This window comes from Falco cherrug, chromosome 7, assembly GCF_023634085.1.
Source record: "Falco cherrug isolate bFalChe1 chromosome 7, bFalChe1.pri, whole genome shotgun sequence".
NCBI classification, from domain to species: domain Eukaryota; kingdom Metazoa; phylum Chordata; class Aves; order Falconiformes; family Falconidae; genus Falco; species Falco cherrug.
In genome coordinates, this window is record NC_073703.1 from 11,828,574 (window position 1) to 11,855,422 (window position 26,849).

At 49.5% G+C, this 26,849-nt stretch overlaps 1 long non-coding RNA gene across 1 annotated transcript; it reads right to left on the reverse strand.

The window, feature by feature from the left end:
* Nucleotides 1-5,942: 5,942 nt before the first annotated feature.
* On the reverse strand, nt 5,943-20,229 carry LOC129736530 (uncharacterized). Its single transcript, XR_008733269.1, has 2 exons — nt 20,036-20,229; nt 5,943-6,743 (listed from the first exon to the last, which is right to left on the reverse strand). It is a non-coding gene; the product is annotated as an uncharacterized LOC129736530 (long non-coding RNA).
* Between the last annotated feature and the right edge of the window lie 6,620 nt (nt 20,230-26,849).

The following is a 26,849-nucleotide window of genomic DNA, read 5'->3' on the forward strand; positions in this document are numbered from 1 at the left end:
TCTTCAGTTTGCTAGTGGAATGACCCCAGCTTCCAGAACATTTGCTACTCCGAAGCACCTATGAATGAACCTCTCTGCAGCGATTCTTAGGGAAAGAAGCATCTGATGGCTATTTCCAGTTCACTCCTTACACTCTGTCACTCAGGAGCTGAACTGCACCAAGTTTTGATTTTGGTTTGCACTTGGTTGTGTTCCTGAGGGCCTTGTGGTTTTTTTTCCATTCTGAATGAAGAACAGAAAATCATTTAAAAAGAGCAATGGAAAAAAATAGCATCTGTATGGCAAGGCCATGTGAGCAGATGACCAGTAAGGCTTAAAGAATATGGGGGTTTGCAAATATTTTCACCCAGAAACAACATTCCACCACCTGTAAATAGCAGCAATACAAACAGAGAGCCTGAGCTCAGAAATAAATGCATGAATCACTGTTTTTATTCTTTAGTCACATTAGTTACTAAGTACTTGGGAACTCCAGTTCTTGCACTCTTCTAGCTGGGCTGGGAAAAGCAAAAGTGTAGGGCCAAATTCTGACTCAGAACAGTGAATAAAAGTATATAGGTGACCGAAGAGCTTATGAGAGCCATTCTCCTTTCAGTCTGCCTTGTTCTGCTAGAGCTCTTCTGCGCCTTTCGCTGAGGACTCAGCATCTTTAGAAATGTGCTTTGGTTTGATCAAAAACAAAACAAAACTTTCCAGCTAAAGGAAAGCCTGAGGGTCTGTGGCTCCGGGGTGATTCTGCTGGCTGGTATGAAAAAGGATGCAGTGGGGATCTGATCCCAGCCGCAGGCAGCCGTGGAACTAGACTCCTCTGCTGTTCCCGTCCCTACCTGCAGATCCTGGGAGCTGTGCTGTGCAGGAGTCAGGGACCACCATTTTGGCTGACTGCAAAGGCAGCTAGTGAGATTAGTACAGGTCCCGGTGCACCAAGCAAGCTTCTGGAGCATCTCCTGACATGCCAGGGGTGGCAGCCATTACACAAGCTTTTTTTCCCACATTTAGCCCCCGTAGAGAAACCCTGTTGGTGGTTTTGGCAACACTGAAAGCACATCAAAAAAGAAAGGGTTCTTGGGAGAGGAAATGGGGAAAAATGAAAGGGAAGAGCCTGAGACTGCATCTCTGTCACCTAAGGGACAAAGAGAAACGGGCATTGCTAATTAATGGGTGGTTTTCAACATTATGTAACATGTTTTAAAAAGTCTCATTTGAACAAGAGCTGCCCTGATGTGCCGGGGCATGTTTGAGCTCTTTCAGGTCTCAGCTGGTTTGCTCGCACCTCAGCCCTGCCGAGCCCGCCCAGCTGCTCCCGCAGAAGCAGGGCATTCATGCTCCCGGAGTGTTAATGATTTCACCCTCCATAAACCCGGCCACTCAACCACACGCTCAGCGGGACACACACCGAGATGAAATGCTCTCTTTGAAGGCCAGGAGGAGGTGACAGGACTGAAGTTTCTTCCTGGGACAGTTTCACCTCCATCCGAGGGAAGTTCCCCATGGGAAAGATTGTCTGATTCTCATCACCCATGGAGGCATCTAGCTCTCTTAGCCTCACTGGTATTGGTGTATTTTAACAGTCAGCCAGCCCTGGGCTTGTGCAGGCTGTTAATGCCTGTCCTAGAGCATTTCTCAAAGCCAGTCCTCCTCTTGGCTCCTGCTTTGACAAAGGGGCATAGGCAGAAGACCTTCTCGTGGCAAAGCTCTCCACCCCAGGCACACACGGTTAATTTGTTCCCCAAGCACTCTGTTGACAAATTTTACAGGAGGCTGGGAAAGTAATGAAAATAGTCTGCACTGCATGTTTATTTGAAAAATGCTATAAACCCCCCCCAAAAATTTTCACACTGAGGTGATCTGACCAGCCCAACGTGGAATACTTAAGTGGGTAACAGCCCCGGACCTGCCTGCATAACCCAGCTGGGCACGATGCTCTTTGTTGCCGTTGCGTGCTCTAGCCATGCCTGGGGGTTGGTGAGACTCTGCTGCTGGCTCTGGGCTGCTCCCACTTGCATCCAGCTGTGGGATCCACCATGCCACTGCCAGGACTGCCAGTGCACCAGGGTGCTCTGTGATCCACCCTCCCCGAGCCAGGAGCATGGGACACATGGAAGGAACCTGAACCAGGGATGCTCCTGCATTGGGAGGTTCTCAAGTGGTGACACAGGGTAGCACAGCATCTTCCCAAGGCAAAGGCAAGGGAGGAGGAGACAGCAAGGAAAACCCAGGATTTCCCTTCTGTTTTCAAGGGGAAAAAATGATGCAACCATTCAGATGCAGTGAATTAAACATGATTCTGTCTCATAACTAAAGCATCATGGGGAACCACCTCTTCAGATGAAACTTCACAGGTTCCTCTCCCTGCAGTTTGGACATTTGCAGCTGAAAGGAACGACAGATCCCAGTATGCAATGGTCCCTCTCCTTCTAAAAAGCCTGAGGGAAATGTGGGTACTATTGGGTTAAAGCATTTTCACTGGTAAGACTCCTCCACACCAGTACAGATGTTTCTATAGCTTTTATCCTCGCTCCATCTTCTTGGCTGCAGGAGGGAGTATTTCCCTCTGTGACACGCTAATGCTTTTTGCATAGGTGTTAATGGCAGTAAGATCCAAACCCGCCAGCTCTGTTGGGTGAAGCGGCTTTACATGCTCTCACACGGTGGTAACATCCACTGAGAAAAGCCAAAGGAAAACAACTGAGCCTCCTGCTGCCCGCTGGCCCTGTCCTGCCGTCCTGGGTGGGGAAATTCCTGTTAACCAGCCCAAGTGATCACACGAGAGGGTGAGGGGGCAGAAGAAAATGCAAGTGAATGGTTTTACTTCAGATACAGCTCTTAAAGCTTGTTTTGATGAGCGGTCATCTGATTTTTTCACTGTGCAAGTTCAGCCATCCATCTCAGGAGGAGGTGGGGTGGTCCTTTGCCAGCAAGTCCATTATGGATGCTCTGGGTCAGTGAGGGGTAGGACTGAGAACTGGAGGAAGGCAAGAGCCTTCTCAAAATAGGGGACGGAGGAGCACAACATGTCTTCATCTTCTGGAAGATCCATGGTCCACAGCAGATAGAAAAGCAGGAGAGGAGCAACACAGTCTCCATGAAACTGCATGGTGCTTTTGGAAGGAGGAAGGGATAGCTGAGGTATTTCATGGGGTAGCTGAGGTCAGAGTTTGGACCAGTGTGTGACTGAGACAGCAGCTCACATTTTGCTTCAGGATCACCCAGACGTGCTTCTCCCAGTGACCAGAGCTCCTTCTCCCTCTTCTGTAGCAAGAAATGCCAGTGCTCCACCTTCCCATTTCAGAACCTCTGGCCTCCAGTGAGGTGCAAGGCAGCTTCAGAAGGATGAGTGAAATCCCTTAGCTGCTGGCATCACGAACAGGACATGTCACTAAAGTGTGGGAAGATGGAAAGAGGACACAAACTGCAGACTTCCTGAGCAAAGAGGGAACTCCATCCTGTGCCTGACACAGCCCCTCCAGCCACTTTTGCACAAGCCACCCGGTCCCCACCATGAGACTGACCACACGCCAGCCTTCTTGCCTGCCTCTCCCGCCCCCTCCTGCCTGCCTGCCTAGCCTCTCCTAGAGAGGGAAAGCAAACAGCTTCTGTTTATTCCCTTTCCTCCATCTGCTGGTGCATAATATGAGCCCACTCTGCCGTTTTTCCCCTTCTTTTCCCCCTTTCGCCTTCATGAAGGAGCCAGTCTCCACTGAGCCGAGGGACAGCCACCCACACTGCCCCACGCTGAGACATGGTCCTTGGTCTAAATGAGAAAATTTAGAAACAAACAAAATCTTTCATTTGCCTTCACCAGTTTCAGATATTTGTCACAGGAAGACAAGTCCAAAATATCGACTTCACGTGCAAAATGTTTCTTCTATTCTTAACCTTCTAAGCTTTTTTTAAAATAATACCTGTCATCCCCAATAAATGAAGAAAGGACCTTTCCACGGGGGGAAAGTTAAAAAAACAACCTTAATTCTTGTGAATACACCTGCTGTGCTGTCTTTTCCCATTCCCTTCCTATCCTACTCTGCTGTGTGGGACAACTGCATGGTTGCCTGCAGAGCAGCCCCCACCGGACACTGCGAAGCTCTGTGGGATTTGGGGGCTGGGAGGCAGCAGGGGAACATCACAGCTGGCTTTCGCAGCTCCTCTGCCACACAATGCCACTGTCATGAGGTAGCTACAGCTGAGCACGGGACACTCTCAGTGTTTGCCCTGCTCCTGCACACTTCCCTGTAATTTTTTGTGGAGCACTTAGCTTGAGCGTGAAAATCCTGTATCAATACATAAAGCAGAATCTTTTCTAATTAAGCACTCTGCTCTTAATTTTTCTGGGGAGAAATGGCTAGAAAATAGCCAGAGGTGCACTGGGGGTTGAAGGTCCATCCTTTTTTCTTTCTGTCTGCCCGACTCATATTCTCTGCATGTGACATCAGATTAAACTGTCCCCCTTGCAAGACTAGAGCTGGTCCCCCACAAGGACTCTCTGCAGAGCCACACTCAGCATGACAGTATCTCTGTGATGGTGTGTCAGCTCCCTGGCTGGATGCTCTTGCTGCCCTGCATGAGTCCCACATCATATATTTCATTAATACTCCCTGGAAGCTTCACCCATGGGAAGTCAGGAGTGTGTTTGTCACATCTAGGCATAGCAAAACACGCCCCAGCACCTGGGAGCACTGGGACCTGCTGGCAGCATTTCTGAGTTATACGCCTTCACGGCACAGGCAGCTCCCAAAGCTCAGCAAATAGCCAAAACCTCCCTAAAACTCACTTTTCGGTAATGGGTGGAGATGGGAGGAGCTCTCCCACCCCCGCTGTGAGTTATCCAAGGTGAGTCTCCACTATATGGGTCTGCTTCCAAATAAAAACCATCATTGCTTACACATAGTATTTATATGTTCCTCCGCCCTGGTTTTGGCTCCTTCCCACTTTTCTTCATAAACTGCAGGCTGAAAAGGGCCATTCAGGGAGGCTGGCCGATGTGAACGTGGCTCCAGCCCCTCTGCCAGTTCCCTGCTCCAGAGTGAGCACAACAGATTTTCAGCAGGAGAAATATCTTTCTTGGCCTCTGTTAACACTTTCACTTCTTACACTTAGACTATGTTCCCCTGGGCTTTTCTTTTTTCTTCTTTCTTCTTTTGATGCTAATTGTTTTGATAGAGACCATAGCAGCAACTGGGCAGCAGAGCTGCAGCCCATGTAAACTCCAGGTGAACTCTGCGTATCCACATAAGCCTGGGGAAACGGCGCCTTCTTCCCATGACCCCACTTCTGAGAAAACTCTAAACCAACATAGACAGCCCTTGATTTCTGCTCCTGAAACACATTTGCACCTGGTTTGCTATCAACAAGTGCAAAATGGAAAATAAGCACAAATGTGGGTTCCCCTATAGTGGATCAAACAGGTCTTTATTTCCTTTAGTGATTAGATGGGAAAACGTATATTCACCAGCAGTTTTGAATGGCAGGAGCTGTGGGCATCAGCAAAACACTCCTGCTCGCAGGACATGGAACCATTTAAATCTCTTACCACGTGACAAACTGCACGCAAGTTAAGGGGGGAATATGCCAACAGTAAAACTGTCTTTCCTTTTTCTCTTTTTCCTAAATCATGAAATCGAGATGCAAACAGCTGTTTGCTGTGCTGCAGATTTCCAAAGTTGCAGGGTGTTCCCGGGAGTACCTGACAGCCCCACAACAACAGCCAGGGCTGGAAGGAAGGGGCAGCTTCCTCTCAAAGCTTGAAGAAAGCTCAGTACTAATCAACCCTACTGCCGTCCCAGATTTTATTGTTATGCCTATCAAATCTCAACCAAAACCAACATCCTTTCTGCTTAAACTCATCACTGTCTTTCTGATTAGATATATTCCCTCTGTCTATATAAATAGGACAAGCTGAGCCAGGAGTACTGTAAGAGAGGAGACAGCCACAAGTAAAGAAATAGTATCTTCAGGTTTTATTAAGAGTAATAATGTTGGGAGCTAAAAACAAACCAAAAAAATGTATTTTACCCTCTTTTGAAGACACAATCTTTATCTTTAAGGATAAGGATTTCCATCTGTTAAAGAAATTCCCCAGGGGAGCCAGCGTGTTTCCTTTCAAGGAGAGACTTGAATCCCATGCTGATCTTTTATTCAACAATTTCATTTCTTCCCAAGTGATGCTGGAGTCTACATTACTTTACCTGATGGAAATTTATGCAGAAGGGTGCATCTTTCGCATTACAGCTCAAAAAAGACATCACCTTCTTCCTAGAATAGGCCCAAGACAGCACCAGCTCCAACTTCTTCCAGTCGTGGATGCAGAACAACCTCAGATTTGGGCATACAATTTCTTTGGTGGTTTTTTTTCTTGTTGGAAGCTGAATTCCTTGCTTTCTGTAATATATTAAATGTATCCTAGCAATCAGATCTGCAGCTGGGACAACCAGTGTGGCTCCACTTAGTCATTGGAGTTTGGCTGATTTGCATTTCACAACCATTTCACACCTCACTTCCAGTCACTTATAAGCATACATGAACACACTTGCAGTGTCTCCATAATTGCTATGAAGCTGATTTTTAGAGGAAATTTGAAATCTCTCCACTGTATATTAAGTCACTGAAGACATTCTTAGCTCCAACAGGACAGCTGGATTGGTAAACATGGATCAGATATCCTCTGGTCATCAGTGCAAGGACAGACTGGGCAGAAATGGGACAGAAGCTTCTCATTGATCAATATGCTTGAAGGTAAGCTGAACCTGGTGGTGGAAGCACATGGAAAACTCTGGAGCACATAGAATGACCTTGATCCTTTTTTCCAAATCACCAAGCCAAGCAATGCCAAACTCCACAGCTGCTGGGTTTTGCAGAACACTGTCATTGGGGTCAAAAAGGGGATTCCCCAACTCAAGCGATGAAAAATACTGCCAAATTGTAATGGCTTTTGTACATAGCCGTGTCAAAAGAGAGGGCCAATTATCTAAAGAAAAGCTGTTTTCCCCCTCTCAGTACTTATGCTAGCTGTGCAGCAGACAATTATTCCCCCCAGAGGCACCAAGGTCCATTTGCTGTGAGTTAGGGTCATGTTTGTTGTACACAAACACTCCTTTAGCCATTGGGAGCTTGCAAAAATATTTGTGAGTCCAATGACAATATACCTGGTAGCACAAAGATCTACCTGTGAAGGAATCGTCTAAGGAGAAGAGCATTATTATTGTCCTGTTTTTAAAAAGATGCCTTATACAATCAGGAGGCTGGAGTCTGGTAGCCAATCACCAAATGTAGATGGCAAGTAAACAAAGGACGAAGTACACAAATGACCTGTGGTTCTGGCTGGGATGACTCAAAAGCTCCTTACAAACACGTAAGAGAACATGCTGGGGACCTGCTCCCATGCCAGTGTTTGCGGTGGGGGTGGCAGGGTGCCGAACAGGTGCTCCCATCAACTCCATCCCAAGCAGCATCTCCTTTCCAGGTGGACTGAGTCAAAGAATCTGGGGAGAAGCTGGGGGCTGAAGCTGGGGATGTGAAAGATTTTGTCTGGAAGACATGGAGTAATGGCAAGCTGAGAGGAGGCCCTGCAATAAACCAAACTGTGGGGAGGGCACGGTGCTCTTTGCTCCCACAACACCACCCAGAGCTAAACCATCTCTTGAAGGCTGCTGATAAAACCCACCCCAGCCCAGCTTCGCTTTTCAAAACATCTCTGGAGCAAAGAGCCCTGCTGCCCACCATGCTGTAACCAGACCTTGTCCCGGTGAACTTGGCAGAACAGCCCCCACCCCCACCCCCCCAGCGCAAAACCAGACCACATTTCTCTCCTGGTGTCCATCACAACACTCCGAGAGCTGCCCAATTTAGGGACCTTACAAGGCTTTCTTCTCCCCCTGCATTTGCTACATGTGTTTGCTTTGGCTGTCTCACCCCAACCTCCTTTTCATTTCTAATTTTTTTATTCAATCACTTTACACACAGCAATTGGCTCTGGTCAGAGCACACACAGGTCCTCACTTGTTCCTCAGCTGGAGCCATAGACCATGCAGTGTTCGAAATCACAAAGGGGAGGAAAATGTAGACAGAGAAGAAGTGACTTAAAGACCCAGGTAGCTGCAGCATATGGCGAGTGGACGGGACTAGTTCACAGTGGTCCTGGCTCGAGGGGTTCGTGGAGCTGGGCTGAGCTTTGCTTTTCTCAAATGGCTTTCTGTTGTCCACGTGAAGGGACATCATATTTTTTAAAAAACTGCCAGTCAGAATACAAAATGCCATGTTGTTCATGGTGGGGGTTTTCATCCGTGACTGGTTTTGACTGTTTTTTTCCTGTTATTACCGCTTGCAGTGTGTGTGTAAGCTGGTGTCGGCATGCTCTGGTGAAATAAGACATCGATGGTTTGGTTTGTTTGCTTTGCTCCAGCAGGTGCGGCTCCCTTGTGGCAGCATGGTCCTGGCTCTTTCACCTGCCTCATCATGTAAATGCAGAGGTTGTGATGGTGTCTGTGCTAAAAGCCATTACAAAACTGGGCATAAGGGATGTGCTCAAGCCACTACAGAGGACTGGGGAGAAAGTGGGCACAGGGTCCAGCTCTTTGGCTCAGGCACAGCCTCTGTCCTCACAGAAGGACAAGAAACTGTCTCATTGCCATGTGAGTCAATGAGGGAACCTCAAAGGGGTAAAGCCTTGAAGTGGTGGCCATCCATACACCATGCTCTGCGCCACACACCACAGCTGGGCTGGGCGAAGCCTCATAGCTCAATGACAACTAACAGGTGCACTGAAGTTAGCTAAAGAGTTAGATGACATCTCTCCCTCTCTCCTCCTCAGGGCGCTTACTGCTTTGTAAAACATCTACTACATGATGCTGCCAACTTTGTCACGCAGGATTTTATACCAGTCTTCATAAACGCTGTTACACCCGCCTATAACATCACCAATGTCCTTAGGACTTGACTAAAAATCTTCAGGTCTCATGGCTGAAGCGGTTTCTCAGGATCTCTTTTCAGTTCTGTTTTGACAGGTAATTTATAATCCACCTCTATTATTTTTACAGCACTGAAGAGCCCCATTATGAAATAAAACATGGCCAACCAAAGACACACATTGCTTCCAGATGCTGACCAAACGCAGACCAAAAACTATCTTAGATCATTCAGGAAAGGCTCAGAAATGAGACACAGAGCTTGTCCTTGCTCTTAGGGAACTTCCCCACCTTCTCTTTTGCCCACTGTCTTTCTAAATCTTGCGTCACAAACAAAAGCTTGTGTCACAAGCATCCAGAAAGCGGATGCATTTTGAGAGGGAGAAAACCACAGTCACCTGTGGCTGTGGTAGCCTGGCACTGGAGGAGTTAAACCCTGGTAGCACCTCTGAAGGGCTGGAATCCACAAAGGTGTGCAAAAGACAGCCAGCCCCTCTGAAGTGCTGAGTTTGCCCAGGGGCTGCTAAATTCCTGCCTCTCCCCAAGCAGTTGACATCTCCATCCCCACCAGCTTGCTGGCTGCCTTCCCTCCCCTGCCTAGCTGGGAGAGGGAAAGGAAAATAAAGATGACTATGAGGCTGGAGAAAACGCTGCTGCTCCTGCTGCAAAGGTGGTTCCTGGCAAAGGAGGATTTGCCATGTCATGGGACATTTCTTGGCTTCAGCCCTACAAACAGCTCCCACCGAGGCAGCCAGCAGCCTGCGAGGAGGAGGATGATGGAAAAGTACCAGTGAGTGCTCGCTCCCAGCCCTCCTCCTCCTGGAGGGAGCTTTACAGATACCCCACACGCTCCTATGCTGCGGTATTTAACACGGGCCTGCGGGGACCGTGATGCTTTTGGAGGGCAGGGGCCTCGGGGGGTCGCAGACACTGCGGTGGGAGCATGGAGAGTGCAGGAGAGACAAGACCAAGTGGCCTGGTCCTTTCAAAGGTGATTGGAAAAGAGTCTCCGGTCTCCGGCTGGCCCTATTCCCACAGCTGATCTGGCACCCAAGGAGGACAACAGAGGGGTTGCTTGGACAGTCCCAGGATTTCCAAGCCTGTCTCCATGCAAAGGAGTTAAATCTATAGGCAACTGACCAAACTCCAAGCCCAGGAGCCAACAGATGCCCCAGAGATGACAGACTAGCTGATCTGAGAGCTGTCTGAATATTTTGCAGTTAAGACTTAAAAACGGGAGGTGAGCAATTTATAATGAAGCAGTGTCACCAGCTGGCATGAGAAAAGCATTTCCTCTCTGTCAACGAGCAGGAGAAAAACTGGAGGAAATTATGTGAAAACAAATTTCATTTGCTTTTATTCATAAAACATTTCCCCAGCTCAGCAGCTGAGCAGCTTCAGGACGGTTTTCGGGATCAGGGATCAGAGTGTGTCCCCTGAGCCAGCAGCAGCAACTGCCTTAAGCTGTGTTTGCAGTGTGGCATGGATCAACACTTGAGTTAAGCCTCATCCCGATGTCAAAAAGCATGCCAAGATAGCACATGTGTATGAATATTGGCAGTGGAGGCATGACTGTATTTTCTTAAGCTGATGCTATGTAAAAGATAAGAACACTCAGATCCCATGTTTGTGGGCTTCATGCAGCCATGCAGAGGAAGAGAAACAGCTCTTCTCCGCCTCTGAATCTCATTTGCCCATTATCTCCCAGCTCCTGCTCTCCAGCCTGGGGAGTAATTGGGAATACAGATCTCTTTGTAATTCTCCTCCATAAGCACATGAGTCAGAGCTGCTGCCTTCATTTGCAGGTAATCACACTAGTGAATGCAGCCACACTAGCTCCTTGCCTTCCAACGTCCTTAGAGGGGGTCTTCAGAGTTTTAATGCTCTGAATCTGGATCAGCTCTCTCAGCCCATTATTTATGGCCATTTCTCCCAACCTGAAACAGGTCCTACAAGCTCTTTGGTAAATGGGATGAGAGATCATCTAATTCCAAAGGAGTTTCTGAAAGTGCCACCGTCTTCTACTCAAAATGGCATCATCCTAACCATTTAGCTTCATGATTTTCCTGTGAGTTAATGTCATAACCATCCCTTCCTTGCCTCCGCAGATACCCGGGAGTCCTAGGGCCTCTGCAAGTCACCCCATGCTGATGCAGGAAGACACTGTCCAGAGTGTGTCATAGAATTATTTAGCTTGGAAAAGACCTTTAAGATCATCGAGTCCAACATGGTTAGAGGAGTACGGTCATTCAGGGCCAAGCTGGGGAGGGTACTAAGAATGGTCAGGAGCCACAGCATCTCCTGATCCCCTCAGCAAGCCTGCCCTTGTCACGGCAGATCCCAGCGTGTGTACTGTGGCTTGGTAACATGGGAGAAGAGGGAATTAGAAAGCAGCTCTCCTCACACCTCCAACCACCTCTCAGAGCTTTCAGCTTTGCTAACTTAGAAGGACCAGTGGTGTCTTCTTGAAATGTGGTGGGTGGGTGTAGCCCGATTCTCTGAGCTGGCCAAGCGCAAGGCTGCACTCAGACCACACAGATAACAGTCTAACCCCAGACAACAGTTTAACTCCTGCTTAATTCAGTTGAAGGATTCAGCAGCAGATATCTGTTGAGTTCTTCTGGGAAAAATACAAAAGCAGCAGGCACAGGAGCCTGTTGATTGAGGAAAGGTGATAGGGAGAAAACAACTGTCCAACCAAGCTGGGCGGCGTGCAGCAAAGTGCAGGGCCCTCTCTGAGCATAAACAGGGGTGCTCTGTGTGCAGAGAGCTGCAGGACTTCTAAAAGTCCAGGTCTTGAGTCACTGTTCCCTGCCAGATACCTGTGGTCATCAGCTCCAGGGCACTGGCAGGCAGGACAAAATGACCAGAGCTACCTCTGCCCTCCTCAAATCACAGTTATGCAAATTGCTCACTGGATTAACAAACTGATTTAGATTAAACACAGGTTTCTTTTTTACCCAAAGGTTGCAATGCCAGCCATGCTACCACTAAGACCAAGAGTGGATGTTAAATTCCTGCCCTCTGTTCATGTGCTGAAAGAAAATCATGGCCAACAGGCAAAGCATCCTCGCTAATCCAGCTTGGACCCAATGCCCACACAGTCCCCAGCGTTTATGTTTAGCGTCCAGAAACCCAGCTCCATACGCTCCCATGCTCTTTTGCTGATGAATCTTAACCTTCTCCCAAAGGACTTCCTCCTGCTGTCCCTGGCAGGTGCCCTGGGTTTATATCCTCTTTGGTACCTTCAAAGCCTAAGCATGAGTACCATGTTAGGGCCACTTCTTGCATTCCCGTAATATCTCTGCTGCCTTCCCCACACAGACACTGTTTCAGGAAACTCCCCTAAGACCCCTGTAGAGTTCTGGTAAAGAGCATCAAAAGCTTTGGCCATTTTCATGCACAAGCCTTGAACTGTACCCTATTGCTTTCACTTCTGCTGCTGCCTTTTCTGAAGATGGGGGGTTTACCCTCTCCCCAGCCAGAATAGCTCAAGATACCTATCATATCAGGCCTACTGATGTTTTTAGGAAGATTCACCACCAGCTGCTGAAACAAATGCCTAGCAGCTGGAGCAGGGCCCAGAGAAAAGACATCCTCTGTAAAATCCCTCTCTACACCTGATTAAAACTCAGCAGGCTTTTCTGCTGAGACACAGATGCAATCCTTGGCCTTGAAGAGGGACATTTCAATAGCCTGAAGTGGCTTGTTAGTGAATTAAGCACTGGACTGGGAACAAGATTCCTGCTTTTCAGCCCAGAGGCTGTGTGCAGCTTTGGTCCCATCCTTTAAAGCCGTTGATCCAGTGTTTCATGAGTTTCTATAAAGGGGCTGCTCTTGCGCGTGCCTGCGCTGCCAGCAGCACAGCAAAGTGCAGTTATCCCAGGTAGCTTTAAATGAGTTAGCACAAGCGCTGGAAGGAGCCTAGCCCTAGGCATCTGGTTTGCTGCGCTGCAGATTCCACCCACTCCTCCACAGCAAGGAGCCAGATGCCAGGCTCACCCCAGGGAGCTGGGGCTGGGGGTAGCAGCAGGCTCCCAGCACACCAGGGTGTCACCAGGAGAGACGTCCCACCACACCGCTCAGCCCATGGGTTCGCACCACTGCAGCCTGGGTTTTTGCCCTGCTCTGTGCTCTCCGGTCAGATGAGAGCCACTTTAATTTGATGTGAGTGTGGTAATACAGACATGCCCAAACGCTGCACCTCCAGTCCCTCATCGCAGACATACACCTGGCCAGGCAGGCACTTCTCCAGCCAACACAAGAGGGGAAATAGATCTCTGGTGGAACCTAAAAATCTGCTTTTTCCCTCACTCCTGCTCTCTCTCAACTGGAGTTTTCTGGTCCCACTGGCTGCCGTTGCTTATGCAGAGGTCTCTGACATGTGAAATGAAATACAGAGGCAGCCACAGGCCCTGCAGTTAGGTTCTGTGAGTCTCCAACGGCAGCAGGTTGGCAGCTTCTCAGAAGACAGCACCAGCACTCACCCCAGGACAGAAATTTATATCTGAGTGTGTTTGAGGTCAGTCTGCTCTGAGCTGTGTCAAGCATCCCGTTGAGGTCTCAGCTCTTATTAACCAGTTCCTTCATTCCGGTGCGGCTCACAGCCGTGCCTAGAAAGGAAACCTCTTTCTGTATCTTTACATACTGAAGTTCCCTCAGCAGGAGTTCACTGCAGCACAGACCAAGGCTCCATGGGGAGGTTGGATCCATGTGAGGGAGGCAAATGTATTGCTGTCCAGAGAGCCAGAAGCTGTTATACCAGACCAGTTGCTTCTTCATCCAACCTCATAAATCTCTCGTGTCATCTCTCTTTTGCGGAATTGAAAAGTGACCATTTATTCTCAATCTACCCCATCTCTCCCAGCTGGTTTCTAATCCTGGCTCTCTGATGTTGATCTTGGGGCAGAAGTTTCCCATCAGCTCTCCCCAGGCTTGCTGCTTTGAGGGAATTTAAAATAATTGACTTGTTATATCACATTGTATGCTTATATTCACTTGACAAGTGTTTTTTGAATGAGTTTCCTGCTCAGAGCTGGGTTTCTGAAGGTGTCATTGAGTAACTCCTTGTCACACAGCAAGGGGGTAGTTTTCCTCCTGTGTTCAAGCTGCCTTTCTGGTTCAAGTTATGCAGGCAAGATAAAATTAAGGTGCCTTTGTTTGGGGACTGTCAGAGAGGACAAAAGTGACAGAACTTGGCAGGGCCAGCAGCAGGGAGGCGATGCTCTTATCATTCACTCAAATAAATGGCAGGGAGTGCGATGGACTCTTACTCTGAGTGTGCTTGTAGCTAGGGACTACCAACCTTTCGCTGGTGCAGTGGTCACGTACCTGGCCCAGGTACTTGTGGAGACAGGGATGCCACCTGAGACCAGTACTGTAATTTGTGGGGTCTGTGGGGAGGAGTCCCAGTTGTGGAGCAATACCAAGCCCAGGCAGTGGGAACGGAGCATGCTCTGGGACACTTTGTTTCTAGATCTTCCTTTCCCACCACTTGTGCTGCCTTGTTTTGCTGTGGTGCATGCATGGCTGTGGCAAAGGCACTGGACCACTGGCTTTCTTAAACCAGAGACATGCCAGTAGCTTATTTGCCCACCTCAGCAGAGAAAGAATAAATGTCATGAACCAACCTCAGCACTAACGGACATGGAAAATTGGCAGGGAAGAGAGCAGCATAATTGTAGTGGCCAAGGGAGCATGGAACAACGCTGCCCAGAGACACACATCAAAGGAAAATCCCTGCCAACCTGGCTGGCTCTGCCACCAGCCCTGCTTCCCTCCTCCATCTTTTGTCTCCTGCCCCGAGGGTACCATGAGGCAGAGCCTGCCTGCCAGCCCTCCACCTCTGCATCCAGACTGGAAGGTAAACAGTGTGGCTTTAAATGAGGCAAGAGTGGCAACAAAGAGACCGCTGCCACCTACGTGTCTTATGGGCTGCTGGGGATGCATGCTGTCCTTCCTCGCACCTCAGCCTCCTCCCCACAGGCTAAGCAGTGTTGAATAGAGAAGCTTGTTTGGGGACAACCGGGGCAGTGGCTTTTCCAGGGCTGGCACGCGCCAAGGGACAGAGATGAGAGCCACACACAGGGCAAATGGAAAAATCCAGCCAGTTCACCTTGCTAATGGCTAATGGAGGGTTATTCTTGGCCACCCTCCCCCGGTACCAAGGAGGAGTGCTGTAAACACTGTCCCAGATCCTTCCCTGCCTCCTGGTACTGCTTCCCAATTAATCCGCATCCTGAGTTTCAGGCAATAGCTTAGGAATGGGCAGAAATACTCACTTACTTAATCTAATTCCCAATGCCCAGGTTCTCCTTGGCCAGCAGAGGCTAGATGCATGCCATGTTACTCAGGACCATTCTCAGACCCAGCAGTACTAGTGCATCACTTTCACCTGTGACATACAGGGTTCACCAGGCAGATCCTGGCAGGGAAAGGTACAAAGTCCAAAAGGGAGAAGAAGAAAGGTGATGAGCTCCCAAGAAAAAGAGTGGGCACAGCTTGAATTTAGTGCTGAGTGACTTGTGTGCTCTGCTTTACCTCCATTGTCCTCCATGCTCAACACCCCTAACTTTGTGTTCTCTAGCCAAGCACCACCATCCAGCCAGAACAACACAGCGTGGCAGCTGAGGTGACATATCAAGAATTGAGCAGCTGTTGAATTACTGAATAATCCGGGTGTTGCCAGCTTATTTGTGGAGTAGCTAAATATCCTGATGCCCCTGTCAAGGATGAGGAGACCGGGTCATGTCACTTTATCTTCAAAGTCAGTGGCATTACTGCGCAAACAGCCCAGAAGTCCTGACTGCTGGTCCCTGCACTGACCACCAGGCAATGCTCCTCCCTAAGGTCTAACAGCAATCACCACAAATATGCTTCACTCATCTCCTAAGCACAGCAGGAAATAAATGGCCGCAGTATATTCGTGCCTTCTGTAGAGCTGCTGTTCAGTTCTGGCGTTGCCCTCAGGTAACCTGGGAGAGAGTGGCTCTTGTAAGGTACCCACGACATTGCTGGCCACAGAATGATGTAAGCTTTAAAAATGAAGTGAGCAACAATAAAGAAGACAAACCAGACAGCAGCGAGCACTTGGTTTTCATAGAAGTTTCATTTTCGTAGGGAAGAGCAGGATTTGCAAACAGGGGAGTCTAAATGCTGCTTCCCCTGCCTGGGAATAACCATAGCGAGCCACTGCAGGGCTATTTGTAGGCAGCTAAATATATGTAAAGCAGAGATTTTTAACACAGCCCTGGGCAAGGCTATGCACTTCTTTTAAAGCAGGAATAATGGTATTTCTGTGTCACAAGTTAAAGTGACACATCAGCATGGGTGGAGAGCTCAGAGAGATCAGCAATAGATGCCGTGCAATAAAGTAGTAACATAAGTCTCATGGATGGGTCAGTCCTTCGCTCCCCATATCAGTTTCCCTCAAACTAGAGTAAACAAGAAACTCAAGATCTTTATTTTCAGGGATCTCACTGAGCCCAAGGGGTCCAAAATTCCCAACAATGGCAAACACCTCAGCCAGATAAGGTCATGCCTCACTCACACAAATCACTTTTTAGAGGGAAACACACACAGATACAGCAAGGTCCACCAGGGAACTTAGAGCTCTAGGGGTTGCAAAGCCCTTGATGATGGGTTTCATGGAAACACCTGGAAAGAAAGAGGTCTGTGATGGTCTTGTCACTAGAGTATGGACGAGGTTGAGCAGCTTGAATCTGTCTTGGGAGTTTTTGCATTCAAAGAACTGCTGTTCTGTGTGGAGTGGGGTCAGTAGATGGAAGAAGGGGGCAAGAACTCTTACCGCATGTTGGAGAGGTCTTCAAGACAGAAAGACCAGCTGGTTTTACCTGCTGACACAGGGCTGAAAATGGGTGGATTTAGCTGAAGGAGACACCAGGGTTTCTGAGTAAGTCAGGCGCTTGGTCCTTGCTCTCCTCCCTCCATAGGAGTGGTGTCTTACCCGTGCACTCCACACCTGACCACCCAGGTTGGCAGTCTGCAGCACTCACAGGATCTGGGGGAGGGAAGCAGGAGCATCACAGCCCACAGTAGCTTAGTTTAATCACAGGCCCTGATGCACATGCTGCCCTCCTGAACAGTTTCTTTCTTGCAGCTTGAACACTCCACATTGTCCTTCCCCACCATTTTGCAGGCAAGGTCCTTCTCCTGGTTGCTAGTGTTAACACAGGTTTCCCTTGTTCTGTCCCTTGAAATTTCCAGTAAAGCGCCTTTAATACAATCTCTCTGTGGCTGCTCTAATTATGTGTGAAATATTTTTTCCCCCCATAAACCAAAGAAAACAAATCAACACAGTAAGATCCTTTCTCTCTGGCTGGTTGGCAGGTCTCACGGTCTTCAAAAAAGTTACCCAAGGTCCACACAGTCTCTGCTGTCTTTTCACAACAGCTGCTTTTGGGTTCCTGTAAAAGGACCCAACAAAGGAAAGGGTGAAACAAATCACAAAGCTCTGAAAGGCTGTTTTCCCACCTGAATAGTCCCAGGCCAAAGAACAGGCTGCCTGCTGAATGGCAGAATATGTGTGGCCTGTGTCAGGGCTGTTTCTGAAGGAAGGAGGGATATGAGGCAGGGTGGCAGCTGACCAGGATCCTTTAAAGGCAGGGATGGGTCAGTCAGTCTTTTATTCTCACAAAGGCCAAGATGCATTCACAGCATCCAGGAAGAGAAAGGGAATTTATTCTGTTTCTGGAAGTGAGGGACTGTTTAACCTCCTCCCCACACCTGTGCATCTCGACACCTCGCTGCCCCATCCCTGGGTAGCACCCAGGTGCGCACACAGCCCTGTCAACACACCTCGGTCATAACCTACGGACCCTGCACCCTTCCCGGTGCTCCTCCGCCTGCAGCCTAGGCTCTCTGCTTGCACCTCCGTCCCTCCCCACAGCAGCCCTGCTCCAGCCCAGCTCTCCTCAGGGCCACACCACCAGCGCTCTGGAGCCCCCCCAGCCCTCACTGCCTAGTGGAGGGATTTCCTTGGTCTGCTTAATTCTGCTGTGGTTTATCGCTTCCCTCTTCATAACTGTCAGCTGCTGCTCAGTTCCAGTCTCTCTTGCAGTGGCTTTTGCTTTTGCTTGCCACCTGGGCCACGTAGGTGGCCTTTTCTAACAATGCTTGGGAAAAGAGGGTCCAGAAAGTGAACGACTTTCAAAAGTGAGCATAGCTGTCACTCCTTTCACACAAGGAAGTATTCTTACATCTTTTTTTCCAAAACCAATACCAAGCACTTACCACTTAGGGGAACATTATCCCCATATTTGGGACTTACTTGAAACACCACAAAGAAGAAAGAAAGAAGGGAAGGAGGTCAAGTTTATATGCTATGGGAGCAGCCAGTCTTTATCTGGTAACCGTGCCAGGTCTGTTACTCACTCATCTGAAGGGTCCTGGCATTATGTCAGGTTCAGGCTCCTAGCCCATTCTTTCTGAGGTGGCTGGTCCCCTCCTGGGGACAGTGACGTTACTGTTGCAGCCTGCCATCAGCATCATTACATCAAGGCTCAGCTTCTTGCCTGCACACACCCATTTCAGGGCTGTGAGATTCACGTCACTGTTAACTCGCCCCCCCAAGGAAGCAGCGTTTTGATGGGGTGACTGCACCAGAGCAATATTATCCCTTTGCAGACATCAAGACTCTTCCCCCATGCCCTCAGGCAACTCTGACGCCGTATCAAAACCAGTTCACTTCTGCATTTTGCCAAAGCAGAAACACCACAGCATCAAAGCAACGCTTGCTGTCTGCTTCTCTGAAGAACCGTATAAATCTCACACAAACCTCAAAGGGGCAGCTTAGGGCTGTGAATAGAGCCATCCCACCTTCACCTCACCAGCTTCATGGGGCAGATCCAGGTGGGGGATCCTGCAGCAGCCCCAGTCCCAGGTGTCCCAGGCTGAGCCCCAAGCAGCTGCCCCAGCTCTGAGCACAGAGACTTGTTTCTGGAAATGCTGCAGCTGGCAGGGCCCTTCCTACTTCACAAATATTGACACTGAGATCTTTGCATCCCAGCCGAGGAATAATATTTTCAGCGAGCCCTTGATCTGCAGAGCTTCTCTGTTGAATGGGGGGGGATTTGGACGTTAGTCCTTTGTTTTCCACTGTAGCATCCCCTTAGGTGGACCTGTCCAACCCTGACTCAGCTTCAGGCACCAGGAACCTCTGGAGAGCCCACAGAAATGCCTCCTGGAGGTGCAGCCACCATTTTGCAGACCAGTGAGGGATGCACATAAAAGTACAGATGCCAGGAAGCACCAGTTATCAAAGACAGACCTGTTAAGAGCTCTGAGCGCATTCGCATCTGGGTTTTTAAGAAAGCAACAGCAATCAGTAAAGTAGAAGCACACAGACTGCTGGGAAGGTGTCCTGAGGACTTCTCCCCTGCATCCTAGCTTGGTTCAGTATTTGGCAGTGAGTGTGGATCTATATCCCAGCACAGATGCAAAAATGTAGGGCAGTTCAAGATGTTCTCTCCTAACACAAGCATAAGCCAAGACAAGCTTTTCTTACCAGCCACACCACATATGCCTCAGCCCAGGTTCAAACATCTACCATTCATATCATCAGACTAGAAACTCAGCAGAGGGCACAGACAGACATCAACATGTGGTGAAGGGCTCAGCTGCAAGGAGCTAAGGAAAAGGAGGAGGCCGTATGGAGGTGTCTTTGGTGATGGAGAACCATATGAGCATCTCTCATAACTCTGGATGCTCCTCAGAGAGCTGCTCCAGTGCCGAGGGAAGGATGGGAGGGTCACAACCTGTTCTCCAACCATGGGGTTTTTTAGTGCAAAGTTTGATCTCCCCCTGTCAGAGCTAAAAAATGAGGCAGATTACATCTTGCACTGGCAGAAAAAGATGAGGTGTGCTATTAGGAGTAACCCTGAGGATATTTCTTGGCCTTCTGAATTAAAACTCCAGCTCCACCTACCCACCCTACAACCCAGACAGAGAAACATGCTCTCTTCTGCGGCAAACAAAAAGATACGTTTGCTGAAGACTGAAAAACAAGGATTGAAAGGCTGAAACCAGAGGCTGAGGTCTTGTGGGTAAATAAACCAAGAAAGAGAAAGACTAATAATAAATGTAAAATAAGTGGAAGGAACAAGTTGCCAACTCACTGTCAACCCTGGGGCTGGATAATTTATCAAGGTCTCCATGTGTCGTGCCTGGAGAAGCCCCTGACACTCTTCTCCTTCCATATAAGTCTGCTACTGAGCTCTGACTGCTCCCATGGGAAAAGGGCTGATGGCAGATGGCGTCTAGTGGTGATCTTAAATCCACATCTGTCATATGCAGGTCCGTATAAATATTACTGTCAAAGTGTGAAGCTTTGAGTGGGATTTTGGTTTTGAGATTGACTTTTTAACAATATTTTCTTGTCTACCAGCATGAAACCTATTTCACTTGCAAATTAGGAACTGAGATGTACACGGGGAAGGGAAAATGAATACTCCAGGGCAAGACTGAGACGGTTAAAAGGCTCAAGGGGCTTCTTGTGTTAATGGAGGACAGAAAAGGCTGACCTCCAAAAGATGAGTGTACACCTCTTACTGAAGGACTGAAAACCCATTTAACTACAGTAAGAAAAGCCCACTGCCTGCTGTGAATGTTCTTGGACTTTCTGCTTAAAAAATGACCTCTGGGCTGTTTCATGCCAGCAGAGCCGAGTATGTCTGAGATCCCCTCATTTGTCAGCTGAAGCTGCTCAGCCTGGAGGATTCCTGGAAAGTGGAAAGCTCTTTGCAGCTGAGTGTCTTGGCCTAGTCCTCTGCAGGGATTTTAAAGCAGCCAGCACAATATCCATGACCTTCTGAGTGGGAGATACATAAGATGTTCCTTCTAGTGCCTAGGAGGAAGCCTTTCCCCTCCTAGAAATAAGTGACTCTGGGTGAGGAGCACCTCATGCACCTCTCAGCACTGAGATGCACAGGTTCATTCCTCCTGTTTCTCAGCAACACTGGCCAGAGGACAAGTCATACCCAGCGCTGCCGAGCAGCCCCTTCCGCAGTGGCAGGCCATCGCTGGTTTTGCTGAGCTTCCTTTTCACTACTGGCAAATCAGCTAAAATATTTCTTTGTGGAGGAGCATTGGTATGCTCATGTCAAAAGCCTTTCCAGCAACCTCTCCCAGCTCCAAAGCAGCTGAAGAGCCTGACACAGGCCACCAGTGCTTCTTTTGCAGAGAAGCTTTTTGAAGAAGGCAGAAGGAGCTACACCTGCTGCCGGACAATATTTGCTGCCTGTTCTTTGCACTCCTGCATCCTCTCACCTCCTCTTCCTCACCAAGCTCAGACAAGCAAACACATTTCATTGAAATAAAACGAACACCACAAAAACCTTGTTTGACAAAAAACCCCAAACAAAGCAAAAGGAGAAACTCTCTGCAGAATTTACCCTGCGCAGCCAGTTTCACTGGGGGTCAGGGAGACCCCCAGGCTTCCCCGCTGCCCTGTCGGCATGCAGGGAGAGGCAGCCAACCCTGCTTCGGAGCCCAGCACATGGCTGAGTGTGCGCAGTGTACGTCACCTCTGCAGCCAAAGTAAAAGAGTGCGAGACCATAAATATCCAGCCCAGCAAACCTGACAGGCTTGACGTAATCTCTCCGCCAGCTTCCAAGGTCAACAGCAATATGTTTATACTGCGCAGGGTGAGAAGAGGCATTCTGGGGGAAAAGCAAACAGAGGAGATGTCCTATGACTGTACAAAAGGTGCTGTATTCCTGTGTTGCTCCATCCCAGGCTGGGGAGGAACATAAAATTAGCACTGTTTTCATTCATTCATTGTATAAATATTCTGCGTGGTGCCCACCCCCATGTTTCCTTGCTGAGCCTGCAAGGCTTCATCAGGGACGCTGGGAGGGGGGGAAGTTAGGTTCAGTCCAAGCAGCTGGTTATAAGGTGAGATGAGGGCATGCATGTGTGCAAAAGGGTAAAAAAGGAGGAAGCGAGAACTGAGATTTGTGTTCGAAGGCAAGCAGGGTGCAAGGGGAGTGTGCATGGGCAGGGAGGTGCACACAGCACTGCCCTGGCCAAGGGAGCATCCACACCATACCTCCTGGACAAAAGCTGTTTCACCATCACCTGGGAATGGCTGGGAAGGCTGGACACGTACCGTACACTCTGAACATGGAGCTGCACAGCAAGGACAGCAGGTCCCTTGTGCAGAGGAGGCACTGTGGATGGAGCTTGACGGGCCGAGCAGTCACATCTCAGCCAAAGAAGGGGCAGGGAACTCAGGAGGACTACAAGGATGTTGTGAGCTTATGCAGGGGGAAAATTAGAAGGGCCAAAGCCCAACTAGAACTTAATCTGGCTGCTGCCATTAAAAAAAAAAGTAAAAAATGTTTCTATAAATACATTAACAACAAAAGGAGGGCTAAGGAGAACTTCCATCCTTTACTAGATGTGGGAGGAAACATCGTGACAAGGGGTGAGGAAAAGGCTGAGGTACTGAATGCCTTCTTCCCTTCAGTTTTTAATAGCAAGACCAGTTGTCCTCTGGGTACGCAGCCCCCCTGAGCTGGAAGACAGGGACGGGGAGCGGAATGAAGCCCCCATAACCCAAGGGGAAATGGTCAGCAACTGCTGCAGCACTCAGACACACACAGGTCTATGGGGACAGACGGGATCCACCCCAGGGTGCTGAGGGATCTGGGCGAAGCGCTCCCCGAGCCGCTCTCCATCACTGACCAGCAGCCCTGGCCACCTGGGGAGGTCCCAGCAGAGTTACCAGATGTGACGCCCATCCACAAGGAAGGACAGAAGGAAGATGGGGCCAAGGGGACAGAGCGCACCCTCAGGGAGCACTGCCCTGCTGGGGGGCAGGGGGCTCTGCAGAGGGGCCGGGCAGCCGGGCCCAGGGGCCGGGGCCGGTTGTGTCAGGTTCAGCCGGGCCCTGCCCGTGGGTCACACCAGCCCCACACAGCGCTGCAGCCTGGGCCGGCTGGGCATGAGCCCCCCGTGTGCCCGGGTGGCCAAGGAGGCCAGCAGCGCCCGGCTTGTGTCAGACACAGCGTGGCCAGCGGGGCCGGGGCAGTGACCGTCCCCCTGCGCTGGGCACTGGTGCAGCCGCCCCTCGAATCCTGGGGTCAGCGCTGGCCCCTCACTGCAGGGGGGACACTGAGGGGCTGCAGCGTGTCCAGAGCCGGGCAGGGGCTGGGGAAGGGGCTGGGGCACAAGAACCATGGGGAGCGGCTGGGGGGGCTGGGGGTGCTCAGCCTGGAGAGGAGGGGGCTCAGGGGGGACCTTATCGCTCCCCACAGCTGCTGCAAGGGGCTGCAGCGAGGGGGGTCGGTCTCTTCTCCCAGGTCACAAGTGATAAGACAAGAAGAAATGGCCTCAAGTTGTGCCGGGGGAGGCTTAGATTGGGGATTAGGAAAAATTTCTTCACTGAAGGGGTGGTCAAGCACTGGGACAGGCTGCCCAGGGAGGTGGATGAGTCACCATCCCTGGAGGTGTTTAAAAGACGCATAGATGTGGTGCTTAGGGACATGGATTAGTGGTGGACTTGGCAGTGCTGGGTTAATGATTGGACTCAATGATCTTAAAGGTCTTTTCCAACCTAAACGATTTTGTGATTCTATGATTAACAGCCCTGTGCAGCCCTGCCACTCCGGGCTGCATCCTCACCACTCCCCTCACCAAGGAGGTGTCAGCCCTTCCCTGCACCCCAAAAGCTCCAGCCAGCTGCAAGAGGCAGTTTCCCTGGGGTGCCCTCCATGAGCTCAGAGGGATGAGCATCCCCAGGGCACCAGCCACCCCCTCTGTTGCCAAGCCCCAGCCCAAATGGCAGCATAAACCCTGGCACTGCACATGTTTAAGCTAGTGAAGCCCATTCCCCCAGACACGCCCTTCACACCCTGCCTGTGGCCATCCCAGGTTGGAGATGAGATGCTGGGCAGCCAGGACAAGCACAAGGGCCCTCACCCAGGCGAGCCTGTGCTGCCCAACACTGAACGTCTGACTGGAGGTATCTGTCCCCACTCCCTCCGTACAGCCTTGTTGTGCAATCGGAAAGACACCAAGAGGACAGCAGAAGCAAAAAGAAAATATTTCCTACAAAATCCACTGCCAAACAAATGTCGTTCTGTGCGCACCATCCCAGCCGCTGGCCTGGGCTTCTATTTTTATCGGGTGATGAACAAGCCACAATACTGGGGTGGGGGCGAGCCCCAGTGTTTACGTCTGCCGGCGCAGGGACAGCCACTGCGAGCAGAAGGCAGCTCATTCAGCAGGAGCTGGATCGTCCTGGTTGCTGCAGGTTGAATAAGTACATTGTCCAGTGCAGGAGGTTCAGGAAGGGCACCGTTTCCAATCTGGGATGCAAACAGGACTGGGAGAAGTTTTGTGTGTGTATGGAGTTTGCTTTTTAAATATGGAGTGAGTTTTCCACCTATACCAACAAGGCTGATATTCACTCTGAAATAAAGGGTCACAGGTGCTGTGTTTGGGGGGGGGGGAGATTCCTCCATGTCCTTTTTACCCCCAGATGTTGACACATTTCTTTTCAGTCCTCTCCAATGGATAACATCTCAGTGGGTAAAGCCTCTCCTGGGAGGTTTCAGACCCCTCCTAGCTTTTAGTTAGAGGGATTTCAGCACTGTCTCTTCCCATCCCTCCAGTGGGACCCCAAAGTAAGACCATACAACCCCCACCCAGGACCCAGCAACAGGGGTTCTGCAGGGACATAGACACTTCAGCATCACACCATACTTTCCCCATCCTGGGATCTTGGCTTGGAGAAGTGCAAGCCCCAAACGTGAGATTCAAAGCTGACGTTGAGGCACCCTGACAGCAGCACTTGGGCAACAGCTGTTCAGGCTTTGCCCATGAAATACTGAGGATAATCCTTGCTGATGCAGCCTCAGCACCAGCTTTGGAGGGTTTCCTCCCGGTGCAGGAGTTTCACCACCAGAACACCCAAGCCAGTCCCCAAGTAAGCAAGAGGAAGCTGCAGTACCCATACAGTGAGGGCTGTGTGCATAGTCTGGGCTGTAAGCAGTAATGAGCCGTCCAAATGGATGTATGTACATGTGTGAGTGCACATGTCAGTGCCTAAACCCTCAGCCTTTCTCTCCCATCCACACCCGCACACTCAAGCCGAAAGCTAGAAAGGATGTGAAGTGTCGAGCACCTGAGCAGAAACACAGAAAACGGGCCATCTCAGCACTCTCCCCACCCTCTCAATTAGTCTCTCGTTTCTCTCATCAGTCAGCTCGCTTTGGTGGTGCTTGTCTCGCTCCTGCTGTGGGAGGTATGGAGGCTGTCAGCCTGCTTCCTCCACTCCCTGCTTCCCAGCCGCTGCTGCTGGGAGGTGAGCTCTGGGCTGGCAGGTAGGTTGGGAGCTGCATCCCATTTCCCACCTGCATCAAAGCACAGCAGAGGCTTCTAAGGGGCAGCCTCACCCTTGCAGAGCATGGCTGCCCATCACTGCCTCAGAAAAGAAAGGTTAGCAGTGCAGGCAAACCCACTCCTGAGTTGCCGCAGCTGGTCAGGGCCTTTGCTGGCTCTGCCTTTGAAAGAGGGAATAGGGCTGGGAACAGGGATGCTCTAGCTCTGACACTGGCTTCACCCATAGCCTTGAGCAAGTCATCTTGCCTCTGCCTGCCTCAGTTCCACGCGGTGCCAGGGCTTTAGGAGCACCACATGGCAGTGAGACCTCAAGTACTGTTACCTAAAGGAACCTGTGACGGAAAAAATGTCTGTTGTAATGTGTTTTGAACTCCTCAGACACTGACTGTAAAAGCATGACAGTACTTTCTGGGCACAAGCCCAAAGCTCCTGGGGTGCCCCTCGATTGCCAGTGCCTTTTCCTGAACACAGGTCACAGACTTAAATTATGCACCAGCCCACTCAGCTACCTTTGCACAGAGTAGCTGGGATCTCGTACCCCCTTCTCATGTCTCTGCTGTTCTTTTCTTGAATGCCTAATTAACTTTTAATAGGACACAAGTGTTCTAGGGACACAAAATCTTCCTTTTCATCCTGACAGTAAGACAAGGGTTTGAGCTGAGAGCTGTGAGATGGCTGCACTGGTAGCTGCAGCAAAGGAGCAACAGTGAGTGGTTTGATTTGCACAATTTTAAAAGCAGTTTGACATTTTATTCTTTATTCTACTATTTGTTCTATTTTTTTTTTTTTTCCCTCTCTCTCTTGGCTGGAAAGCCACCCAAGCCTGCCTTTCATTGCTTCTGGAAAACAGCAAGCAACTATCACCTTAACTGATATAATCTTCTTCTGTCTGGTATTTTTCTCCTTTTCTGCCTACCTACATCCAGTGACTGCTTCCACCATACAAATTCTGGATATTCAATAGTTTTCATGGCAAAAGTGTTACCCACTCTTCTTTGGCCAAAAGGTTTGTCCTCTGTTCAAATATTTGCACTCCCTGAAGGCTGAACTTCACTGGGAATAGACATAAGCCTCCTTGGAACTTTATAATGACATGCAAAAATCTTACCTCACTGTAAGCACTTTTGCAATGTGTTACCTGTATTTCAAAGAGCTCTGAATCGTTGCTCCCCTACTCTGAACAAAAAACAAAATCCATATATGTGACTTTTTTTTTTTTACCTGGCTTCTCCTCAGCTTAAAAAAACAAACACACACAAGAGCAGTTTATGAATCACAATTTCTCTGAACGTATTTAGCTGTTTTTCCAATCATTCCTGATGCAGACAAAAAACTGGGACAGCCAGCAGGTACTGAGCAGTTTCTACCCTTTTCCTGAAGTTGCTAAGAAACTACGTTGTGTGGAGCATCACATTTTCCTAACTAGTCATCTCTGAAATGGAATTTTCTCTGTTCCCTGGTTTAAGCTAACCAAAGGTTTAGATGGGGTTTTCTTCACCAAACCACAGTAGCAGCAGAGGGTACACAGGGCTCACAGTTATTCCACAGCAAAACAACTAAACATATACATTACCCAAAAGGTC